Source organism: Tamandua tetradactyla, chromosome 4 (genome assembly GCF_023851605.1).
Source record: "Tamandua tetradactyla isolate mTamTet1 chromosome 4, mTamTet1.pri, whole genome shotgun sequence".
NCBI classification, from domain to species: Eukaryota; Metazoa; Chordata; class Mammalia; order Pilosa; family Myrmecophagidae; genus Tamandua; species Tamandua tetradactyla.
Window position 1 is genome coordinate 109,335,842 of NC_135330.1, and position 24,042 is coordinate 109,359,883.

At 38.5% G+C, this 24,042-nt stretch overlaps 1 long non-coding RNA gene across 2 annotated transcripts in view; it reads left to right on the plus strand.

Moving 5' to 3' along the window:
• The window catches only part of LOC143679265 (uncharacterized), an 85,984-nt gene that overhangs the window by 56,153 nt on the left and 5,789 nt on the right, over positions 1 to 24,042 (plus strand). Inside the window, exons 4-5 of one of the 2 annotated variants that reach the window (XR_013173619.1) lie at positions 5,130 to 5,163; positions 7,455 to 7,556. This is a non-coding gene — a long non-coding RNA (uncharacterized LOC143679265). The remainder of the gene's footprint in view (positions 1 to 5,129; positions 5,164 to 7,454; positions 7,557 to 24,042) is intronic. The other variant, XR_013173618.1, reaches the window with a different exon arrangement.

Sequence of the window (24,042 nt, forward strand, 5' to 3'; positions counted from 1 at the left end):
TTTTCTAAAAATCTGAAATCAGGGCCTTTTATGGGGCGAGGGGCCTTGGACAACCCAGTCAGGGCTTTCCCTGATAAGATAATCACAGTTGAAAGGTATCAGCTCGTCCACATCTTTCATAGACTCCTTTGGTTATCTTTATTCAAGACAGGCATTTCAAAGCTGAATGTTCCAAAAAAGAGCTAGGTCAGTTGCCTTATCCGAGGGATAGGTCCAATAGCAATTTACCACTGAAAGCTGCAACCTCCTTTTACTTGAACTGTCTTGTGTGGTGTACTAGCCAGGGTAATGCTTCGAGTTATGAATAAATGAGCTCCCAAAATTTAGGACTTAACACGATAGAGGTTTAATTTTTATTCATGTCGTAACCCAATGCATTTGGTTGCAGGTCAAATGGAGAGGGTGGGTATGGAAGACATGGCTCTCAGCTACACAGTTATTAGGGGACTCAGCCTGCTGGAGGCTCTGCCGTCTTCAACTCGAGGTTTCCAGGGTCTCCGGGAATGTAAAAATTCAGGTAGCAGGAGTGGAAAAGAAAAAAGTTATGGCTGGGGGCCACAGATTGTTGAACATTACTTCTGCTCTCCTTGCTTTGGCTAGGATTTAATTACATGGCTGTTTCTAACTGCAAAGGGGGTCAGGAAATAGAGTCCTTGCCTGGGAAGTCACTTCTCAATGACAGCCTTACACTATGAAAGACAGGAATGCAAAATTTTGGTGTACAGCAGCCATGTCTGATCCAAATCTTCCTAAAAAAAAAAATTATTTCTGCTCCTGACTGATAAGTAGAATGTAATGTTTTCTTGAAAAATTTGTGCCATGTTTCCCAACATGTTCTTAGTTAATCCAACCAAATAACCAGGACTAGCATAAGTTTTGAGCACTGGCACTGCTATCTGTTTTTGTTGTTTTTCCATAGTCTTCTCTCCCTGTTGGGTCATTAGTTCTCCCTTTTTTGAGATTTTAAGTGTCCCTCTTACCCTGATCTTCCCCTGGCTTTTTCTAGTGTTCTGTGGGTTACAAGCTTGTTTAGCTATAATGAAAATAAACTTCTAAGAGAGTCTTGTAGGGGATGGAGTGTATTTCTTTTGAGTACGTTACATCAGCTTTAGTGAATATATTTTGTAAAATCTATTTTTGCTGTTCTGATATTTCCTGCTTCCTGTTTTTTTGCCTCTATTCTAGAAAGGAGAGGTGTACTGAGAACTTGAACCAAACAATACTGCTCGTACTTAGTCCACAAACCCAGTTTCATTTTGGGAACTCAGCTGTAATCAAGGCCCTGATCTTCCATAATCCCAGTTTCCACGAAAGGAACACTTTCAGATATAAATTGCATTTTTTATATGTATCTTTCATAATTCAATTCAGATTACCGAAGCGAATGAATAGGTTTTTATAATAAATAGCCATCCTTCTACATATTCCTCTAATCTTGCGAGGGAGGAAAGGTGCATCTAGAGTTGTGAGGCAAGAGAATAAAATATTTTGGGGCTGATGACTTGTAGTTCTAGGCTTTCTTTTAATCTAGCTTCAGTTTTCAATCAAAGGATCCAAAAACAAGCTTCAAGGGATAAAAGAAACTAACTGTGTTTGTTTTAGGTATTTAATAGTTCTTTGCTGATTTGCACATGAAGGATACTAATCGTATTTATATTTTCATAAAGCAAACTCCTTCAGAGTTAGAGAAATTGTTTGATACCAGGAAGAAAAAAAAAACAGCCTGCTGTGCCAGCTGCTTCTGAGTAATAGTATTTTAGTCCCTACATGTTACTTTGTCTACGATTTCAGAGTCTCAAATGACAGGAAGAGAAAGAAAAACTTCTGTTCTTTTCTATCAGGTATTCTTAGAAATTCCAACTCATTTTTGTGGAGTATATATTTAGCACAAGTTAACAAGAAAATGAATCACTTCCAGCACGCCATGGGAACTTTACGTCGTAACTGAGCTTCCTTACTGTGGCTTCAAAGCAGCATTCTCTTCCAGTTTTTAAAATTACAATCGGATTACCAATCTGACTGAGCAAGACTATGGAGCATGCTCACACCTAAACTGATTTTTTGAAATTCAATTCGGCTTACTGAAGTGAATGGACAGGATTTTATAATAAATAGCCATCCTTCTACATATTCCTCCAATCTTTCTAGGGAGGAAAGGTGCATCTAGAGTTGTGAGGCTGCACCTCACAACTGACTTTAGGGTTGTCAGTTTGACTGTTACAGTTATATGTGTAATTGTTAGTGTGCTGCTTGGTAATTTGGTAAAAATGGGACATAGATGTCTTGTTTCATCACAGCCAAACCAAGCATTTCTAGAATTCTGGTGGGTGTCAGGTCCTGCCTAAACCCCTATGTCCCATCTTGATAAAATCCAATACCTAGTTCCAGTTCTCTTCTCTCCAAGTCATTTAGCCCACACTTGCTGACTGTCCCCAGTCCCGGGACGAACCCCAACTTTGGGCAGAAGGAGCTGCAAGGATGGCAGCTATAGTTCAGCTGACGCCAGCTCTGCTTGTTTGGTGGTGGTTGCCAGGAGATCAGAGTGAACTGAATTCTGAGGCTGTGCCTGGGCTCAATGGGACGGATGCCCAGGGGCAGGAAAAGGAAATGCAGCCAGCATGCCCAGCGGAACCAGGTTTTATGAGGCCGAAGATGTGTACAACTTATAAAAATATATGACCACATGAACAGATTGCCAGGGCCTCAGAAGAGGCCTAGGCAGAAAAGTGGCCCTAAAGCTTAAGTTTAATTAGTTTCCCAGTAAATCTACCTCTGATTAAGCCATAAAATATGCCATCCCCACTCTGATCCAACATTTTAGTCCTCAAAGGCCCATTGTCCAATTTATCAACTGTTTTCCTTTATGGCTAGTGCTTCCCGTGCTTAAGAAATTTCTTCTTAAGAATTTGTTCTTAAGAAATCTTTACCTATCAGCATAATATTTTCTTTTCTTTTCTTTCTTTCTTTCTTTGTTTTTTTGCCTGGGCAGGCACTGGGAACCAAACCTGGGTGTCGGGTATAGCAGGTGAGAACTCTGCCACTGAACCACCATTGCCCACCCATTCTTTTCTTTTCTTTTAAAAGTTAAATTGTTTGACATTTGGTTCTATAATCCATGTGGAATTGATTTTGTGGATGGTGTCAGAGGATAGTCAACTTTCCTTTTCTCCCCCCATATTTATAAAATTGACCCAGCACCATCCTTTATTTGTTTATTTTTTTCTAATACACAGACTATCTGTTTTGGTTTCCTCAAGCTGACAAAATGCAGTATACCAGAAATGAGCTGGGTTTTATAATGGGGATTTATTAACTTACAGTTTACAGTTCTTAGGCCATGAAAAATGTCCAACTCAAAACATCAACAGGACTACCTTCCCTGAAGACTGGTTGCTGGCAAGCTTAGCTCCTGTGTCAATAGCAAGGCACGTGACAATATCTGCTGGTCTTTCTCCCCGGGGTTCATTGCTTCAGCTTTTGGCTTCTCCGTCTGTGGCTTTTTCTCCACACTTCTCAGGATGTTTCTTTCTTTGCGATCATCTCTTAATTTCATCTCTTAGGTTCTGTATGTGTTCTATCCTCTTATGAAGGACTCCATAGGCAGATTGACCTACCTCATTCACAGTGGGTCTCATCTCAGTCGAAATAATCTAATCAGAGAGTCTCACCTACAATAGGTCTGTACCCACAGGAATGGATTAAAAGAACATGGCCTTTTCTGGGGTACATAGCATCTAGAAGCTACCACATCATCATATCTGCACAGCAGTACGGATTCATTTTGATCATAAATCAGGTAATCTTAAATATTTTAGGATTCTATTCTGTTCCTTTCATCTATTTACCTGTCCTTTCACCAATACCCACACAGTTCCAGGTACAGGAACTTTAAAATAGGTCTTGATATTTGTTGGTATATATTTTCTAGTATTATTGTTCTTCAAGATTATCTTGCTGTAATCAATTCTTTGCATTTCCATATAAATTTTAGAATCAGCTTGTCAGTTTCTACACTTCTCCCAACCCCCCACTCCAAAAAAAAAAACCACAAAAAAACAAAAAAAAACAAATGCCATGGGATTGTTTTAATTCTAGAAATTAATTTTGGGGAGACTTGGCATAGTCACAATATTGGGTCTTCCAATTCATAATTATAAGATATCTTACCTGTACTATTATACCTTTTATATTCTCTTTCAATAATGTTTTTAGTTTTCAGTTTAGATATCTTGCATATTTTTTAGATCTGTTCCAAGTATTTGATGTATATTTGATACTACTGTAAAGGTTTTATGTTTTAATATCATTTTCCTGATATATAGAAATATAATTGAATTTTGCATGCTAACCTCACTTTATTAAAGTCACTTATTGATTCTAATAATGTGCATATTCTTTTGGGATTTCCATGTGCATAATCATGTCATCTGCAAAACAATGATAGTTGCATTTTTTTCCTTAAGAAGCTTTTGCCTCTTATGTACTTCATAATTTTACTGGCTAGGACCTTGAGAAAAATGTTGAATGCAAGTGATGATAGCAGCCATCTTTGTTTCATTCCCAAGTGAAGGAGGAAGAGGAAATATTTCAATATTCTACTGTTTAATTTTATATTTGATGGAGGATTTTGTAAGTATTCCTTTGTAAATTAAAGAAATTTCCTTCTATCCCAAATTTGCTAATTCTTTTACCATGCACAGGCATTGAATTTTACTGAAGGCCTTTTCTGCATACATCAAGATGATCATAATTTTTTTCTGCTGTGCTCTGTTAATATGCTAAATCACATTGATTAATTTTAAAATGTGAGGCAACCTTGGCATTCCTGGCATAAACTCCACTTGTTTGTCATCTATATTATTCTTTTTATATAACACAGGATTTGATTTGCTAAGATTTTGTTTAAATTTTTGAGTCTGTGTTATTGTGAGCAAGTTTGGTAAACCTTGTCAGGCTTTGGAATCCAGGTTATACTGGTTTCACAAAAAGTCCTTCTATTTTCTAGAAGAGTTGGTGCAGGATTGATTTATTTGTTACTTAAATGTTTAGAAGTAATCACAGGCAAAGCCATCTAGGCCTAGGTTTTTCTTTATGGGAAGGTTTTTAAATAATGATTCACTTTCTTCCAGAAACCTACAACCTCAAGATGGGTCCCTGGACCAGGTAAGTCCTGAAATGCAGAGGGGCCAGCCCTTCCAGAATATCAACTAGTTCCACCCCCCACCCCATATTATTGACAGCCCCTTCCAACATGAAAAAGTTAGAATGGCCATAGCCCAAATGCACCTAAAGAGTGGGAGAAAGATCAAAGGTGATGGTGGAATTATACAGAGAAGGTAGGGTTTAACAAATGAGTATGATTGCTGAATCATTAATTTGATATTTCTTTTAGTCTCCAGTATCTTAGAGCAACTAGAAGTAAAAACCTAAAATGGTGGAATTATAACCCGTACCAAACTCTGAAATCTGTTCTACGACTAATTATTGTGATACGCTTTGAAATTTATTGCTTTTTTGAATATGGTTATTTTTCACAAAAAAGAAAAAATCTATTTCTCTTAGCCTCCAGTGTTTTGGAGCAGCTAAGAGGAAAAATCTGAAATAGTGGAATGGTAACCCATAACAAACTCTGAAATCTATTCTGCATCTACTTGTTGAAGTGTATTTTGAAAATGATTGCTTTTTCTTTCTTTTCTTTGCATATATGTTACATTTAACAATTAAAAAATGTTAAAAATTGATTTGCTGTCTTTAATAGATGTCAGATAATTAAGATTATTTCTTTTTCTGTATGTTTTGGTAACTTGTGGGGTTTTTTTTTTTTTTTTTTTTGGTAACTTGTGTTTTAAAGGATTATTCCATTGTATCAAAATGGTCAAATTTATCGGCATGAAATTTTACATAATACATTTCAATACATTTTGATGTTTATAGAGTCTATAATGATTGCAGTGACTCATTCTTGTTTTCACTCTTTTTCCTCCTCAATCATGCTGGAGGTTTATTCATTTTATTAACCTTTTCAAAGAACTAATTTTGGCTTTGTTGGTTTTCACTATAGTGCATTTTTTTTTCTATTTCCGATTTCTGTTCTTACCATTTTTTAAGAATTTCCTATCTCTGCACTTGAATTGATTTTGCTTCCCAGATTCTTGAGACAGAAGCTTAGAATATTGATTTTCATCTTTTCTTTTTTTCTAATGTATGTATTTAAGGATATCTGTTTCCCTCTACTACTGCTTTAGCTATGTCCTGTAAGTTTTTATATGTTCAGAATATTGCACAAACTATTATTTGGTTCAAAATGCTATCTAATTTTTGTTGAGATTTCTTGTTTACAGCATGGGTTATTTAGAAGTACATGACTTAGTTTCCAAGCAGTCAAGGTTGCCAAGTTACTTTTGGTATTAAATTTCTCTAAACTTCCCTTTAGTCAGAGAACATTAATCCCTTGAAATTTGCCAAGACTTTCTTTGATTAATTTTTGAAACATTCCATGTGCATTGTTCTGTGGACAGAGTTTCCTCATTGCTAAAGCAAATGCCATGAAATGGGTTGGTTTAAACAATGGGAATGTATTGGCTGATGATTTTGAGGCTACTGTTACCGGACAAAAGTTGTGGATTTTTTTTGCCTGACATACTCAATAACCAATTCCTGAGACTGTGGGGTTTCAAAGAGATAAAGAGTTTATTATTAGGTGCGTAGTAGAAGAGCAGATGGCCTTGCAGCCCAAAATCTGTCCACCCAAACTGCAGTAATTCTGATAGTTTATTAGTGAAAAGGATGGTCAAGGCATAGGATAATGAGCACAGTAGCCCCAGATGATATAATTAGAGATTTTCTAATTATTGAGCATGCACAGAGTTATTACATGCTTAGTCACAGAACCTATGAAAGAAAATGGATGAATGACGTATAAGTGACTTGTAAGTTAAAGTCTAAGCTACTGTACTTGTCAGGTGGGCCCATTTTGGTTGGATCCAGTCTTGGTTATCAAGATAACTTTGAACTTGGGGTGGGTTAGTTCTGGGCTAACCCAAGATTCTTCATTAATAAACATTAGGGGCTGTCTTTAGTGATTACAAGACTCTAAAGTTGAAAAACTGAGTACAAATGAAGGTTAGTCACAAGGTTTTTACAATTACAGGGGCAGAAGATAAAGGCTATACAATCATCGTCAGAGATCAAGGCAGCTAGGTTACAATTTAGAGATTTCAGATATTTTCCTGTCTACTCCAATATACCAGAAAGCAGAAAGGAATAACTACATAATGATTCAGTAATCAAATTCATCCTTTAAATCCTAATTTCTTGGTTCTACTAGGAGAAGTCCAAAATCAAGGTATTATCAAGGTAATACGTGGCATTCTGGGGCTGGCTGATGGCAATCCTGGTCCTTGGCTTTTCTGTTACACGGCAATGCACATGTCAGCTTCTCCCTTTTCTTCTAGGTTCTGTTGATGTTCAGCATCTGGCAGCTTCCTCTCTGTGACCTTCCCTATAAAGCCTTCAGTAATAAGAACTCAACTTAGCTGGGCTACACTTCAACCAAAGTAAGCTCATCAAAAGGGCCCATTTAAAACAGTTTACACCCACAGGAAAAGACCAGGTCCAAGAACATGTATTTTCTCAAGTACTTAACTCCATACTACCCACAGCACTTGAAAAGAATCCTGTCCTTACTGGGTGCAGTGTTCTATATATGTCAATTAGTTTAAGGTTTTCAACTGTGCTGTGTAGATCTTCTATATCCTTACTAACTTTTTGTCTGCATTAAAAAGTCAACTACTCAGCTATTGAGAGGAGTATTTAAAGTCTCATTCTCAGTTCCGATGAGTTCTGCTTTGTGTATTTTGAAGCTAGTTATTGGGTGCATACAGATTTATAACACTTTATCATTATGAAATGTCCCTCCTTATTGTAGCATTGCATTTTGCCATAAAGTCTGCTTTGTCTAAGAAGTTTTCATATGTTTAATGTACAGAAAAAAACTATTAGATGATACTAAAATATGTTAAACCTGACTTTGTCTGAGATTTGTAATTATAGATGACTTCCTTGATTCCAGCTGGAATCTGCAGGTTATGTGTGATGGTTAGGTTCATGTGTGAGCTGGTCAGGTGATGGTGTCCAGTTGTTTGATAAAGCAAGCATTGGCCTGATAGTTACTATGAGGAGATTTTATAGACTTAAGGATCAGTAAGTTGATTGCATCTATGGTTAATTACATCTACAATCAACTGAGGAGACTGTTTTCAGCAATAAGACATAGCTCATCCAATCAGTTGAAAGGAAAAGTGACGATTTCAGCTGTCAGAAGAGAAAGTTTCCATTTCTGCTTCAACCAGCCAACTCCTGGGGAATTTACTGAAAACCTTCATTGGAGTTTCCAGCTTGCAGCCTTCCCTAGAGAATTTGGACTTGTGCATTCCCACAGCCATGTGAGACAATTTTTGTAAAATCTCATAGTACTCACAGATATCTCTTGTCAGTTCTGTTTCCCTAGAGAACCATGATTAATATAGTATGAATTAGGTAACAATTATTTTCATTTCTCATCACTTGTAAGTTCTTCCTTTCTTTCTCTCCAAACTCCCTCCTCTTCCAATAATCAAGGTATATCATCATCATCACATCATCATCAGGCTAATATTTATTTTTTCAAAATAATTAATATGCAGGGATGGAGTTTAAGGCCAGAACTGGAAAGGAAAAAACACTGACAAATCTGAACCTTCTTCTCACCACCACATGAGTGACTGCTTCCTCATAAGACAGTTTGGCTACGCTTGAAATCTACAGTGTTTCCCACCATGAATCTCAGTTGTGCTCTCAACCATTTTGTATTATAGCTTCAATTCATGTCTCTCTCCTTTGACAAAGCTTGAGCTCCTTGAAGGGCTCATTGCAGCTTTTCATACCCTGTTCTCTAGTGGAGGATCTGGTACATAATAGTACTCAATAAAATTTTGTTTTATTCAGTGTGGGAGAAGTCAGTGTGGGAGTTTGCAAGTGTTATGATCAGAACACCTGGCTTTGGTGTTTAATCTTGCTGCTTTAGGCTTTGTGATATGGGGACTCTCTGAGGGTCGAAGCCCCTGTCTCTGGAAAAGGGATGATTATTTCTTTATAGAGTTAGAAAGTCTATATGACCATGTGTACACAAAGACCCTTTGAATCTTGTAAAATGCACTACTTAAATGTAAGATATATATTTTAGTATTGCAGCTGTTTTCAACACAAGCTGCTGATACATTGCCTTCTCTGGCCCACCCACCTAGGGTGGATTGGCAGCAGCCCAGGCTGATTTGTCTCTCCAGCACCCTGCAGTGTCCTTTCAGTGTCATAGGTACTCAATCAGTATTGCCCATGCCATGCAGGTAATCTGCTTCATTTGGAGTCAACCATAAGAAAGTAAATGGATTTGAGGTATATAATCTTTCACATCTGCTGCCCACGTATGCTTGGAGTCCTAAGGACATGTTAAATGAGTATAAATGTGGGTAACTATTAGGAAAAAGAAAGAAAGGCATCTCCCTAGCCATTGAAGGTTAAGTGTAGTGACTCATCAAAGCCTTTATCATCTAAGCTTGACTTGCTTTGCTAAATGAGAAAATAAAAACCTCAGGAAGCTGGCATCTTAAAAAGCTTTTAGAAAATAGTGAATCAAGGAGTCAAGAATCTCCTTTTACTTTTGATTTAAAACTCTCCTGCTTTTATTTTTTTCTTACTATCAAATTCCTCTTGTTAGGGAGAAAACTTTCTTTTTCTTTTTCTGTAGACATTATCATCAACAAATTCAAGATTCTCAGAAGTCTTCTAATAGCTACTACCATGCAATGATTTTCAGTTGTTTGCTTTTCTTACTTTTTTTTTTTTTTGTAACATTTGTTCACACAATCAAGTTGATAATTTTACCACAGGGTCTTTTACCATAAAAAGCTGCCAGGGACATTTTAAGATAAATGCCATTTTTCTTTTAGTAGACTATATAAAGAACTACACTAATACTCAATAGAATCATTAAATTACATATAGGAAAAATGTTTTTAAAGTTTTAAAAAAATTCTTTGACCCAGTAATTTCATTTCTAGTAAACATTCTTGAGGAAATCATGTGAGAAATGGCATTTCTTATACTAGTGAAAAATTGGAAAAAACCCAAAGGTCCAACTTTGGGGAGATGGTTAAATAAATACTGTTTATTGAATAATTTGCATCCATTAAAATGGTATCTGTTTTAAAAATTAATTGCATGGAAAAATCACAGGCAAACAATTCTCCATGAAGGTACAGACAGAAATATTTTTTATCACAGCCATCCTACTTAGAAAATACATATATTGAGGTGGAAAGGAGGCTGGAAGGGAACCTACCAATATATTACCTAATATATTATGGATAGTGGAAATATATATGAAATGTACATATTTTTGTTTTAATTGTATTGTATTTCTAATTTTTTTGCCATGATAATATTTTAATTTTGCAATCAGAAGTACTACTTTCAAAATGCCTATTATAAAATTTGCAGTTATTACACTGGCAATTTTTTACATTATGATGAAATATTGAAAGCATTAGATTTCTATCAACTTCAAAGAATAAAAATAAAGGATCTGGGCAACATTACTCAAGGGTCTTTAACCTGCCCTGGACCCCTTCCTATATATGTCTGTTTCCTTGATTTTGTAGGTCTGTACAACCATTTGACTGGGAAGGTGATAGAACTTTCTGGAAGAATGTCCTAACTTGCTCAGACTGGCAAAATGCCTTCCATATCTCCCCATGATGGCTTTCTACTTAATTCCAGATACATAAGCAGCCTGGGTTGGTCATGGTGAGAGAGGGGAGGAGGCATTACTGTGTTCAGCGCACAGCGTTTAGAATGTTATGGTGATGGGTGGGACGTGAGTTTCAATCCCTCATGGGTCTCTCACTAGCTGCTCCGTCTCTGTGTGGCAGTTTCCTTCTGTGGATTAACTGAAATAACTGAGGTTAGCAGTGTCTGGCCCCCATAGAGAGCATTCCCATAAAGTTTAGCTCTTACTCAACTTCAAAAGAAGTAGAGCCCTTTCATCCACTCTGCAGGCAGCTTACAACAGCCTCAGCAGGTGTAGTCAAGCAGCTCCCTTCTTGGTAGGAAGGAAGCAATTAACAGGTTGAGTCTTGCATTTTGTTGTTGATTTTGCTATTGCTGGGGTGGGGAGATCTCAGAAAGCACCAGAAGGTATGATTCCCGCTACCCCCCCCCCCCCCATCAAGGAAATATGGAGTTGGAGGCAGCAGGTCAAGAGTTGGGAGAGAGTTCAGTTATGTAAGGCAGTTTGGGGGCAGGGTGGAAAGAACTGGGTGACAGTTGTCCTAGGGGCAGCCAACTGGAGGACATTGTGGTGGGGGGGGGGGTTCAGGGATGCAGCTGCTTCTGAGTCCCAGAGCCTCCCAGATGCCTCAGCCCAGTGGACAAGCCACACCAGAGGAGGCTGTCACTGGTCAAATGCTTCCTTTTCCTGAACCTGCTCAGGATCCAGGGAGGCTGAGGAATAACCATTTCTGGAACACATGATGAACTTGACCCAAGGAACAGGGAGGCCACTCCTGGCCACCAGGGTGGATGGTGAAGGGCAAGCAACGGGAAAACAGACACTTCTCACTTTCCTGGTTCTTGCCAGGGTGACAGATTTTTTGCTGCCAAGGGTGACAGATGCTATTTAGTTGGTTCAAACAGGTGCACACATGCACTCTGGGGAAAATGAGGCAGGGACAAATGTCCAGGGTGACAGAAGAAAAATCAAGACTTTGACATTTTGGGCTTTTAATTGCCTAGAAAGCAATTAGTTCCCTGAATGGCCTATAACAGGGAATCCTTGTCCAGGCCTCCGATGGGAAAATTTAAATTAAAAAGAAACTCCAAGTATTACAAGATTGGGGAGTGATTTTGAGAAATGCATAAGACATTGGGGGTGGTTCCCCTGGTTTACAGACCTGAGCAGCAAAATGAGGCTTGCGTTGGTTTCCATCTGATGGGTACCTGAAGAGCAGATCACCCTGAGAAGAGAAAAGGTGTCAGCTCGAAGCCATCTGGGACAGGGCTGAACAGGAGGGTCAGATTGCAGTCTGGGCTGATTTTAAATAGCCCCTGCTCCAGCTGGCAGGCACCGATTTGTCCTCTCCAATCTGAACTTAAATGGAGCCTCATTCCACCTTTGGTAAACACACATCATTTTCCCCAAAGAATCCAACATCAAGGGGCAGGATACTAATTTAAGAGCAGTCAAAACTGTGTGAATATGATGAAGAAATGGTAGAAGAGGGTGCCTTTACGTAGAGCATCTCTTTTGTGTGGTTTGTAAATTTAGAGACAGCCTTTCATTACATCTAGAACTCCCCCTTCAGAATGTAGTAAAATACTTTGCATTCAAAAAAACTGTGTTAGAGACTGATGTCTTTAGACCTTAAGACATTTTCCAGCTCTAAGAATCATCTATAAAATGCAAACATTCAAAGAAGGAGTAAAATCTTTAGTTTTGACCATTAATGGCGCATCACCTCCTGTGCTAGTCAGGGTTCTGCAGAGAAACAAAACCAAGAGATATTATGTATACACATATACATAAATACGTGTATTTTATGTATAAATTTATATATAATAAATATATGCATATTTTATACTAGATTTATTATGGGAATATTGAGATTATTAAATATTTAAAACATCAAGAGATTAATATTATCATTGTTTATATTAAGACTAAAGATTTATTTTAGGAATTGATTCGTGCAACCATGAGGACTGGTGAGACTGAATTCTGTAGGGCAGTTCACAAATTGGGAATTTGACAGCAATTATAAAAATTACTCCCTTTTCTTGATCAAAATTCTGAGGGTCTGTATTTTGATTCTCCTATAGGAGCCTGCCAAAGGCTCCAGACAGCATCCAATTTGCCATTGAAACTTCAAGCACCATTGGATCTGCTGGATCATATGGCCTTAGTGGCAGAGCAGCTTGCATGAACAGCCTGGACCTGTAGCAGTGTCTCCTCTTGTTCTTGTCCCTAATCAAACCTAGCAGCTTTGTGGGTCACTCAGTAAACAGGATGGAGCAGCACACTTAAGAGAGGAATATGTTGCCTCCAAGTCCAAATAGGCCAACTAGGTGTGTCTCTTTTTGGGTTGTAGGAGGGTCCAGGTGGAACAGCTTATCCTTCACCTTGAAAGTAGTATCTTGACAAGCCCCACACTATTGGGTACCAAGAAATTTCACTGAGGTGGAAGCCCCTGTATTTTTGCTGGATTTACTCCCACCCTCTGACTCACAAATGCCTTACCGATAAGTCTAGAGGAGTTGCTGTTTCTTGCTCACCAGGTCCAATCAGCATAATGTTCCAATATAATGGACCATTGTGATGTCCTGTTTCTTCAAGAGAGGCAGTTACAGGTTCATCAGAGACAGAGGGGTTAATCTCTTCAGATGGAGGCAGTATGGCTGATTCCAAGAAAGACAGTTATGGTTTATTTGGCAAAGAAGACTTAGCAGAATCTAAGATTTCAGTGTCTCTACCATCGTCATCAGCCCATATGTCCCCATTCCAATTTTGAGTATCTTAATTCTTCCAAATCAATGCCCTAACCTTAATGGCAGACGCTCTGCAAGACTGGGGATTCACTTGTATTGTAATGCAGCCACTTACATTATGAGAGCCCCCATCTTTCAGAAATCTGAAGTCTGCACTTATAAGAATTAAGGGTTTCATTCAGGACACACATAGTAACTTGCATGTCTTTCATGTGGTACTTGGACTCTGTATTTGAGGCCCTGGGCTTGTCTTTTTCTTTTATGATTCTATCCACAATATTTAGGAAGACTCAGTCAATATCATTATACTTTATAAGTTCAGAAAACTCTCTTAAGTTATCAAATGCACTGTCACCCAGAGCCTGGTATCTTATAAGCATTTAAGTCGAGGTATCCAGCGTGACACTTTGGGTATCTCTATTGCCAATTCATACCATGAGCTATCAATGCCATTTGGTCATTGGAAATAGAGTCATTAATCTAAGCAGATTAGAGAACCAAACCAAAAACCTCAAAATCAACTCATACATATCCTTAGGAGTTTGGTTCTCAAGAACCACTTTTAGGATCAAAATTTATAAGATAAATATTAAGAGATTCATTATAGGAATTGACTCATGAGACCCTGGGAATTGGCAAGTCTGAATCCCATAGGGCAGGGCAGAAGTTGGGAACTTGATGGTGACATTGAATTCCCCAGAAGAAGCTGCAAGTTGGGGACTCCAATGAAGATGATAATAAATTCCTCAGGAGAGGATGGCTGGTTCAAGCAGAGGTAGAAATCCTTCCTGCTAACTGCTGAAATCCTCAGTCTTCCATTTAAGGATCTCAGCTGATTGGATGAGGAGATTCCTTTCATTGCTGAAGGCAATCTACTTTGTTGATTGTAGAAGTAATCAACCATAGATGCAATCAACTGACCCTCGGTTTAAATCCAGAAATATCCCTTGCAGGAAGGGCATTTGCTTGCCTGACCAAAGAACTGGACACCATAACCTAGCCAAGTTGACACGAGAGATTAAGCATCACACCACCTATCACTGTTATTGGAGCAAGCATTTACTGACCTCCACTACCTATTATTTATTATAAATTCAGGTTTATTGAGGTATAATTTACATACAGTCAAATTCATGCTACAGTTCTATGCAGTTTGAAAAAACATAAAAGTAACTGTCTCTATAATCAAGATCGAGAATATTTCTATCACCTCCAAAATTCCCTCATTTCCCTTTGTAGTCAACTCTTGCCCCCATTCCTGGTCCCTGGCAACAATGGATGTTTTCTGTCCCAATAGCTTTGCCTTTACCAGCCCTTATTATTTATAAAAATAAAACACCCTCTCCTCAAAAACAACCCCAAACTGTATTCAGCTCTGTGTACAATGTAGTTTATTAACGATTTTGTTTGGGGCAAGGATGGATAAATTTTTCAACCATTTCCAGTCTTGGCAGCTAGTCAAATACCTGATCATTCAGAAGTGAACTTCTGGGACCTGGGTATAAAGGAAGAGAACATGGCAAGATGAGGAGGAAGGGGTTTATAAAGGTGGGTAGGACCATAGCTTTACCAAGCCCTTGTCTGTCTGCAAGCCTTAAATGTGGACAAGTTACAAAGCACCTTTTCCAGGTGGTACAGGTTGAACAGTGCCCATCAGAAAGACATGTTCAAGTCCTAATCCCTAGCCCTATGAATCTGACCCTATTTGGAATTGGGGACTTTGGAGATGTTATTAGTTAAGATGAACCTTAACTCGACTGGGATGGACGCAAATCCATTATGACTGGTTTCCTTGTAAAAAATGGGGAACTGGACACAGACAGACAGACAGAAAGGAGAATGCCACATGACAACTAAGTCAGAGAACACCAGGGATTTCTGGCAAGCCACTGCCAGAAGCCAGGACAGAGGCATGGATCAGATTCTTCTTTAAAGACATCAGAGAGAGCACAGCCCTGCCATCACCTTGATTTCAGACTTCTAGCCTCTAGAACTGTGAGACAATAAGTTTCTGTTGTTTTAAGCCATGCAGTTTGTGATATTTTGTTATGGCAGTCCTAGGAAACTAAGACCCTAGGGCTCCTATTTACCTGCTCCAAAAGGCAAAACTGTAAACTCCATGACAAGTGTTTCCCTCTTTCAGTGTCTCTCTTCTTTCCTCATTCAGTGGCCTAGGCTCTAAGTGACTCTGGATGTAAAGGGTAAATGAGAGAGGAGTCTACAATTATTCCCACATTTCTAGGCTTCAGTAACTGGGTGGGTAATTGTGGCAATAAAAGGAGAAAACTGAAGGGAAACAATACTTATTGAGCTTCTACCATGTACCAGGCACACATGATTTCATTTACTTCTCTCAAGAATCAGCTGAGCCTCTGAGCCAGAGACCTGGTTTTCCTGGTCTCCAGAGCCCTCTTGTCCCACATCCAGTCTGTGAGGTTTACCTCTCACCCTTTGACACCTTCCTACCTTTCCCTTCCTTTCTTTCTTCACTGCTTCTGTCTTAATTCAGTCTCATCACCTCTCCTCTGGATGTTTGCAATAGTCCGTTAGGATTCTCTCCACTTCCAATCTGGTCCTAATTTATTCCTCTCAAGGCTGCCAAAGTTATTTTTCTAAAATGTAAACCTGATCACATTCTTCCTCTGCTTAAGTTTCCTCTGTGGCTCCTCAGGATGAAGTTGCAACTCTGGTTCTAGGTGACCAAAGTCTCCCATGATCCCGGCTCTGGTGCAAGCCCACTTCAACCTCCTCTGTTGAGTTGTCCTTCTTTGGATCTGCTGGTCTGGCTCAGGGTGCTGGGGCAGTGCCTGGAAATTTACTGGTAAAATTGGTTAGCTTATTTTGCAAGCTCAGCTTCAAGAAAAATCTCCTAACCTTCCCTGAGTTGGGGCTATCGTAAGTGATAAACCCAAGAGAACACCAAATTTAAAATGTCATATGGAAAGAATAAAGTTATGAAGTATGTAACAACATGGATGGACCTTGAGGACATTATGCTAAGTGAGATTAGCCAGAAACAAAAGGATAAGTACTGTATGGTCTCACTAATATGAACTGACATTAGTGAATGAACATAGAGAATTTCAGTTGGTAACACAGACTATCAGAAGATAGAAATAGGGTAGATATTGTGTAATTAGAGCTGAAGGGATACCGATTGTGCAACAGGACTGATTGCAAAAATTCATAAGTGGATAGCACAATACTACCTAACTGTAATACAATTATGTTAGAACACTGAATGAAGCAGAAAGTGAGAATGATAGAGGGAGGAGGCCTGGGGGCCCAAATGAAATCAGAAGGAAAGATAAGCAATAAAGACTGAGATGGTATAATCTAGGAATGCCTAGAGTATATAATGACAGTGACTAAATGTACAAATTTAAAAATGTTTTGTATGAGGAAGAACAAAGGAATGTCAATACTGCATGGTTTGAAAATAGATGGCCATTCATATTTTGAAACTTTAACTTATGTATGAGACTAAGGCAAAAAAATGTTTATTTAGTATAAAATTTACATTTTGACAAGTGCAATTCCTAATATAACTTATGTGGACAGTTTAATTGAATACTTTAGTTCTTGGAACCTTGAGGAGAGCATGAGATTTTGTAGGTTTGTCCAGAGTAATGCCCCGATAATACCCAGAGTGATTTAAACAGTGAATAAAAAAGTATTTGCAAATACATGGGGAAATGGTGAGAAAGGGGGAAAATTCAATTTCCCCAAGTGGAGAATTCTTGATATTCTCACAAGCAGTGAGGACAACCAAAGCAATAGGCTAAGCCCCCAATCTTGGGGTTTATTCATATAAAATTTAACCCCACAAAGGATAGGCTAAGCCTACTTAAAATTAGGCCTGAGTGTCACCCCCAAAGAACCTCTTCTGTTGCTCATATGTGGCCTCTCTCTCTCAGTCAACATGACAAGCAAACTTACTGCCCTTCCCCTCTCTACGTGGGACATGACTCCCAGGAGTGTGGCCCTTCCTGGCAATGTGGGACAGAAATCCTAGAATGAGCTGGGACTCAGCACCAAGGGATTGAGAAAACCTTCTGGACCAAAAGGGAGAAGAGCGAAATGAGACAAAATAAAGTATCAATGGTTGAGAGATTCAAAGCAGAGTCGAGAGGTTATCCTGGAGATTATTCTTACGCATTAAATGGATATCACCTTTTTAGTTAAGGTGTAATGGAGAGGCTTGAGGGAACTGCCTGAAAAATGTAGAGCTGTGTTCCAGTAGCCATGTTTCTTGAAGATGATTGTATAATGATATAGCTTTCACGGTGTAACTGTGTGATTATGTAAACCTTGTGTCTGATGCTCCTTTTATCTACCTTATCAACAGATGAGTAAAAGATATGGAATAAAAATAACAGGGGGAACAAATATTAAAATAACTTTAGCAGATTGAAAATAAATAAATGAATAAATAAATAATAGGGGGAATAAATGTTAAAGTAAATTTAGTAGATTGAAATTGTAGTCATCAATGAAAGGGAGGGGTAAGGGGCTTGGTATGTATGAATTTTTTTCTGTTTTCTTTTTCTGAATTAATGCAAATGTTTTAAATAATGATCATGATGATGAATATACAACTTTGTGATGATATTGTGAGTTATTGATTATATAACAAAAATGGAATAATCATATGATAAGAATGTTTGTGTTTGTATGTTGAATAAAAAAAAATCAAAATAAATGTCATATAGAGGAAAAGGAGTCTGAAGAGAGGGCCTAAGTCAAGATAGGAACAGAGAAATATGATAGAGTAAGGGGTTGGGGGTTCCTAGAAAGAGAGGTTGTCAATAGTCAGAGGGGTTCAGAAAGAAAAAGAGACCAAAAGTCCATTAAAATAGGCAATTTAGGAACCTTTCATAGGCAGAAGCCAGGTTGTCTCAAGTTGCCAAGTGAAAGGGAGATAAGTAAGCAGAGCAAATGTGGACATTTTTTTTTTTTTTTTTCTTTTTACATGGGTAGGCACCGGAACTGAATCTGGGTCCTCTAGGCCTGGCAGACAAGCACTCTTGCCTGCTGAGCCACTGTGGCCCTGAACAATGTTTTAAAGACACAAGACAATTGAGGGAAGGAAGGAGAGATAAAGTGCTTGCCTAAGCTGAATGCAGTTAAAAGTTGTTTAGATTAGCAATGGGGGAGATGAACGGTCCCCAAAGTGGTTGAAGGGGAAGGAGGAGGCAATGGAAAGGGTGGCTTATTGTCCCTACTCCTGGCTAAGGCCAATCCCTTCTCTTCTATTTGATCCCATCACTTCTCCTATTGAAGGACTCTGCTCCAGCCTTCTTCTCTTTCTCTTTTGCACCATGAATTTTTCCCTTGCTATTGGATCTTTTCCATCAGTTTGCAAACCTGCTAATATTTTTCCCATCTTAGAAACAGAAACCAAAGCAAAAACCTTTTTGAACTTACTTTCCTTTTCTAGCCATTGCCTGTTTCTTCCCTTCCATTCTTAGCAACATTCTTTGAAAGAGGTTTCTATATTAATTGTGTCATTTCTCACACTCTCCTGAATTAACTCCAGTGAATGGTGGTGGTGGTGTGGTGGAGGGATGTGCCTACCACTCCATTGAAACTGTCCTGTCAAAGTGATCAACGACCTTTGGTAGGTAAAATCCAAGGTCGATGAACAGACCTCATTTTCTATGACCCATCTGCAACATTTGGCACATATGTTTTCTCTTTTCTCTCGATATACATTCTTCACCTGGCTTCCAGGACCCCACAATGGTCTATTTTCTCTTCTTCTTCTTTGGATGCTCCTTATCAGTATTCTTTGCTGGTTCTTCTCCATGTCTGCAACCCCTAAGGGTTGGAATGTCCCAGACATAGGTCCTTGGTCCTCTTCTCCGTTTTATCTACACTCATGTCCGTGGTGATCTTATCCTATCTCAGGACTTCAAATACCATCTATATGTTGATGACTCCCAAATGTATTATCTCCAGCTTAGACCTGTCCCCATAACTAGATGGTAGATCCATCTGCCTATTAAACATTTCCACTTGGATGTATAATTAACATTCAGAACTGAGCTCCTGATATTCCACCTCTTTAACCTGATCCTTCCACAATCTTCCCTGCTCTAACAATGAGCAACTCCATTCTTTTAATTGCTCAGGCCCAAGACCTTGGAGCTATCCTTTACTCTTCTCATTTTCTCATACGTTACATCTGACTTCTTAGTAAATCCTGCATCCCTCCCTTCAAAAAATATCCACAATCTGATCACTTCATATCATCTCCACTCCCCTATGACTAGGACCTAGGCCAGGCTACCATCATCTTTAACCTAGATTTACTGCATTAGACTCCTAACTGGACTCCCTCCTTCTATCCTTGGGCCCTTCAATCTATTCTCAACCCAGAAACCAAAGTGATCCTATTAAAATGTAATTCAGATCATGTCATTTCTCTGATCAATAACTTCCAGAGGCTTCCCATATGTGCTAGTTTGAAATGATGTATGTACCCTAGAAAAGCCATTTTTAATCCTAGTCCCATTTTGTAAAGGCAGATGTTTCTTCTAATCCCTATTCAGTATTGTATGTTTGAAACTGTAATTAGATGATCTTCCTGGAGATGTGATTTAATCAAGAGTGCTTGTTAAACTGGATTAGATGACGACATGTCTCCACCCATTTGGGTGGGTCTTGATTAGTTTCTGAAGTCCTATAAAAGAGGAAACATTTGGGAGAATAAAAGAGATTTGGAGAGAGCAGAGCAAAACGACATAGCCACGAGAAGCGAATCCACCAGCCAGTGACCTTTGGAGATGAAGAAGGAAAATGCCCCCTGGGGAGCTTCATGAAGCCAGGAGAAGAAGCTAGCAGATGACGCTGTGTTCACCACTTCCCCTTCTAGATGAGAGAGGAACCCTGACCGTGTTCGCCATGTGCCCTTCCACTTGAGAGAGAAACCTTGAACTTCATCAGCCTTCTTGAACCAAGGTATCTTTCCTTGGATGCCTTAAATTGGACATTTCTGTAGACTTGTTTTAATTGGGACATCTCAGCCTTAGAACTGTAAACTAGCAACTTATTAAATTCCCCTTTTTAAAAGCCATTCCGTTGCTGGTATATTGCATTCCAGCAGCTAGAAAACTAGAATACCATCCTTCCTCAGAACAAAAGCCTATTGCCATGACCTATAAGGTGTCATTGGCCTCCATTTATTGACCTCACAGGTGTACCAGAAACACATACCTGCTGTTCTGAGCACATGTTCACCTCAGGGCCTTTGCACTTGCTTCTCCTTCTGCCTGGAATGCACACTCTCTCTCCTTCAAGTTTTTGCTTAAATGGTACCTTCTCAGGGAAGCCTTCCATGACAACCCTTTTTAAAATTACAGAATTCTCATTTCCTCTTCCTTGCTTTATCTTTCCTCTTAGGGCAAGGATTTTTGTCTGTTTTATACATGGTGATATTTCAGATGTCTAGGACAATACTTGGCACTTAGGATTTTAAATGAATGAATAAAGGAAAGCAGAGGGTTAGTTGATTTATTGAGGTTAGTTGATTTATTGAGGTTCAGGGGGTATGGGATGTGGAAGGACAGATGTAAAAAATACTGAATTCTTATTTCAGGAATCAGGGCTGGGTAAGGAGTTGAGAAATCTTCAGATAACATCATTTGCATGGTTACCCAAACAAATCAATACCAGCGTGTCACCTTCTCTACACATTTACATTTTTAAGCCTTTTATCTCTCATTTCTGTGGGGAAAAAATTGTCCCTGGGTTAAAGGAATTGTATACATTATTAAGAAGGTTGGCTGAGATTTACCCAGAAGGCACAGAAGTCTTCTTTTTGACCTTGAAATCCTTTTTCACCTGAGGTAAACCTGCTTTAGTTCTAAACATTATCTTTTTAAAGTAGCCAACAGGCATTGCTATCATTGTTGTTATAGGAGTACCTGCTTGTGTGATCCCATTGCATCCTCTTCTGTTACTTGGACCTGAGATTCCTCATAGTCTATGGATTTGGGGCTGATATTGTTGAGCCATCTTTCCTTCCTGAGTATCCTTTTTTTCTCCTTCTTGAGACTCCTGCTGATAATCCCAGAAAATAATCCCAAACCCAAAGTTGCAGACTTTCCTCATCCTTAGGTCTTTAGTCCATCTTAAATTAAGGAGTAGAGGACAATTACATATGGCTAAAGGACAAGCACAGGGGTCCAGGGTGGTGGGGATGGAGGAGAGAAAGACAGGAAGAGGACTTGGTACCCAGCAGAGTGGACAGGGATGGGAGAAGTTGGGCTCTTCTTGGGCCAGCCTATAGCTCATAATGTGCCACTGATTTCATGGTAAACGGTGGACACTGGATCAATACTGGATATTGATCATGAATTCTGAGAGACACACAAAATAGTAAGAGAAAGGAAACATATATTGGATTGGTTATATAGAAACATTTATGGAGACACCCCACCTTATTCATAGTACTTCTATAGTCAATATATTGTGATTTAATTATTTGAATGTTTTTCTCCCAACTCATTAGACTGAAAACTCCTCAAACTCATGGACTTCATCCTTTTATCTTTCTCTCCCCAAGATCTGACACAATATATTTACTGAATGAATGAATGGATAATTCATAGAATTTTATGTATGTTTCCAATTATGCCTTTTTACCATATTGTACATTAGTAATTATGTATGTTGGATATTGGAAGATCTTGTATGTTTTTTCCTTATAGTCAATATGAATTTTGTAACTGATCATAGTTCTTTTTTTTGCTTTGATCTCCAGGAGTCTCAGAGCTAATTTGTGAACAATTCTAGTAACTGTATAGGTCCCTATGGCTTCCCTATCTCTATACCAATCTTCTTCCATCTCATTTTCATATGTTTTTTACTGTATATATTCTTATAAAACACCTCAAATCTTTCCTGGAAAAGGGTTGGATATAAGTGTACCAGATCAGGATTTTTATTACATAGCCCATCATTTATTATGTTATGCTGCCTTTTTTTTTTATCAAAGCAGTTTTTTAAAAAGCTGCTAAATATGAATAATTATTTATGCAGCATCTACATTTCAGTTTTAAACAGCTGGATTTTAATCTCTAAGGATAGAACACAGAACGATGGCTTAAAATTTATAATCCCATAAAATAGAAATGTATTAAAGACCAACCTCATTTTGTTACAGAATTGTGGTCCGTATTTTATATCTTGTATTCTCTCTGATTTAGACATCCTCAGAATAGTAAAGGAGTACTTTCCCTAGCATGTAGGTATAGGTCCTACACATCATCCACAAACTTTACATTAATTGTAAAGAAGATATGGGTTCAAGTACAACTTTTATGTTGGAGTTTGATCTTTGAGCCTTTGCAGGAATTGAAATATGAAATTTAATCTTTTAGTGTTCTACAAAGAAAAAATAAAATCATTTCTAGTAAAAATACAGCTTGAATAAAATTTGAAACCTCCACTTCCTACCATACAGTTTCCTCCCTCCATTAAAACATGGATTCTATTCAAAAGAAATAAACTTTGAGAAGTCAATTTAGCTTTAAAGTTACCTTCTGGTTTCTTCTTGAAGCTGAATAAGGGCACTTGTAGAAAGATATTAGATCCAAAATTCCAAAACAAAAACTGAAGACAATTTATTAGTCCTGGTATTGCCTTTAACTCTTCTTTCTATAAGAGTCAGAGGAAAGGGCAACATCTATGAATCAAATATAAAACCAAATAAGTGAGTTGGTGGGCATACTTGCTACTTTGAAGATGCCCAAATCCAGGTTTCTCTGAACAATTCCTACATGAATGTGTATCCCAGAGAATATGTTGAGATTATTCTCTGTTAGAATTCTAGAGACTCTTCAAGTAAAAGAAACTGGGGATCCCCTTGTTTTCTTTTTGGCCATGGGATTTAAAAGCAAGAGAATGAGGAGCTACCCTTGTCTCATTTTCCTTGTGGCTAAATGAAGACTTAACTATCCCTTACTTTTAATTCTTTGCAAAGCACCAGCCTTGTTCTTTCCCTTTGCAATATGCCTCTCATGGCTGAGGGCAGGGCCCTAGGCTTGATAGCTGTTTTAGATTACCAGCTACTAAAATAAATACCATGCAGTGGGTTGGTTTAAGCCATGGGAATTGATTGGCTCATGGTTTTGAGGCCAGGAGAATTCTGGAATTGAAGCATCAGCAAGGGGATGCTTTCTTCTCAAAGTCTGTGGCATTCCAAGGCCGACTGCTGGTGATCCTTGCTCCTTAGCTTTCCCATTACATAGAAATGCACATGGTGGCCTCTCCTAGTTTCTCTCTTGGTCTGATTTTCACTCTGTCCATAAAGGACTCCAGTCATTCAGATTAAACCCCAACCTGATTCAGTTGGGCCACACCTTAACTAAAGTAGCATCTTGAAGAGATTTTATTTACAATGTCCACACCCACCACAATGTGGACCAAGACTAAAAACATGTGGGGTACTGTATTGGT